The following is a 2,678-nucleotide window of genomic DNA, read 5'->3' as shown; positions in this document are numbered from 1 at the left end:
CAATTGATAATCCTAAGAAATTGGGTTCAATAAAAATATAGTAATACGACGTTCACAACATTTTCATAACAAATCCTAAATGACAAGTTGTTATTGATTTTAAATTTAAATCACAACCTACACTATTTTTTTCTCCATCAATAATAGCTTATCACTTAGGATTTGTTATAAAATTATTGTGAAGTGTTGTGGACGTAAAATTTTTCACAATTATTACTTTGGCTCACCACACGTAATCCTTAACCTTTTATATAAAATTGAAAAAAAAAAGTCTAAATAACAACAATAAAGTTTAACCCAAATAACTACAAAAATAGCTCAAACAACAACAAGATTAGGCCAAATAACAACAAATGAACAAAATATTAAACCAAAAGCTCATTCAAAAACAAAAACAAAAAATAAAAATCTCTAATCATTCTGATTAGTAACTCATTTGACCCAATTCATAAAAACAATCTCTAATTTCATTCGTCCTATAATACGATATTAAGAGAGTAAAATACTATAGGCTGTGAGTTCTCCTCGGCATTAATGATACCATATATGACTTCATATTTTGAAAGAGTTTTTAGCCTTAAATTAAATGATTTCATGGTTGTAATGATAACCCCCCCCCCCCCCCCTTTTTGTTGATTTTTATAAATTTTTATGCAGTTGACTAAATTTAGTTGAGTTTAAATTAAAATCTAACTATGAGATTTGATTAGTTTTGGTGTTATATTTAAGATCAGGAAATTCCCTCTATTTTTTTTTTTAAGAGACAGTTTCAACTTATGACGTCTGCTCTTGATGATTGTTCTTTATTATTTAACCAAAACACCAATCAGTTTTTTGTGTAAGCAGGTATTGAACCCCAGATTTCTTATATAACCATCAAAGACTTTACCAGTTGAGTTAACTGAAACAGACCCTTAAATTTGATTGGTCATAGGCGAAAATCAGTTTGAATGAGATATCTGTCTCTCTATTTTCTCTCCTCTCTCTCTCTCTCTCTCTTCATTTTTTTTTCTCTATTATCATTTCAAACTCTCACTTTATTACTTTCATCTCAACATTCTCAATTTTCACTTTATATTTCATCAATCCCTTTTTGCCTTTTCATTTTATTAGAAAAAAAAAATTATAAAACTTCATGTATTTGTGAGCACATGTGTGTGTGTGTGTGTTTTTTTTTTTTTTTTTTTTGTGATGTCAACATATTCAAGTTCTTTTCTTTTATTAGGTTTTATATAACTTAAAGTTTTTTAACGACTTCGCTAAAAAAATATGAAATGTTATTTTCACAACATTTTTATAATAATTTCACAATAAATCTTAGACGGCAAACTATTATTGATAGGGTCAAAAAAAGAATTTTAAAATTAAGTTCAAATTAGAACCAATTATAAATTTTTAGCTAACTATTATTGATAGGTTAAAAAAGGAATTTTAAAATTAAGTTCAAATTAGAACCAATTATAATAACAAGCCGCAGAGGATACATTTTTATAGCATCACGGCACGGTACACATGGTAGTGGGAATATCCGAATATGAACGCAATTACTAAGCAATAAGCATGGCGTCACGACAAGATTACAAGAGTGGCATCCCCTCGGATTTGATACATTTTTGGACGGACTACTAATAAAAGTGAATAAGTGACAACTCCAATTTTCAATTTTCCTTTCCATATGATACTTTCATGGTAGGTATTTGCCCATTTGGTGAAGGGTCACACATCTTCTTTTTCGTTTTCATTTTTTTGAGTGAGCTACTATTACTGGCTTCTTTTTCTACCGACTTTTTGTTTAAGAGAATTTTAACTTATGATGTTTGGTGATAGATTTTTATCATTACATCAAAATACTAATCAATTTTTAGTGTAGACGAAAATTAAACCAAAAATTTCTTTTTTTACCAACTTTTGTTGCACATTAGCCATAGATAAATACAAATCTTTTCACACATTTATTATTCTACACCTTGTAAAATAATGTTTTAAAAATATGATTTCAATCAACGTGGAATATGGCAATGTGTGTGCCGCAAGAGTGTATAATGTATATATATGCAGCTGCATTTTATGTGCACGGGTCAAAACTTGAATTGTGGTACTTGTTGACTTAATTAAACCACAGATTTTTCCTAACAACGTGTGACTTTTATGAAACTCTAAAATTATATTTTTGTGTCAAATCAAATAATGGAATACCTGAAAATCTCATAATCGAATAAGACTTCCAATCAAATAAAATTATATTCGAATAAGATCTTGAATACAAGATTTATCTGTTTGTCTGTCTAATCGTGATCGAATATTCTTGGGATTGTTAATTAATTCGTTGAATTTTTTGTCAAATAAATATGTAAAAGATTAGCATTTTCCAGGAGCATCTTAAAAAAAACCATTTTAGAAATGTTTTCATAAGAGATTGGAAGTCTTCTTGATCCAATATTATATGGATAAATGTATTATCCACAATTATTTTGAATCTGAATAGAATTTATTTTATTTTATTTTTATTGCTTAGCAAGCATTCACACGAGCCCACCATCTCGTCCTGTCGACCACTAGTTCTTCCTTTGTTTTTGGTCGAATCTAGTCCAGTAGTTTATTATTTTTAATAATTTTTTTCTTTTATATGTTATTTTGTTATTAATCGCAAAAATATAGACATCAAGATCAAAATATGG

This window comes from Castanea sativa, chromosome 2, assembly GCF_040712315.1.
Source record: "Castanea sativa cultivar Marrone di Chiusa Pesio chromosome 2, ASM4071231v1".
In the NCBI taxonomy this organism is placed as follows: Eukaryota; Viridiplantae; Streptophyta; class Magnoliopsida; order Fagales; family Fagaceae; genus Castanea; species Castanea sativa.
This window is presented reverse-complemented; position numbering follows the sequence as displayed.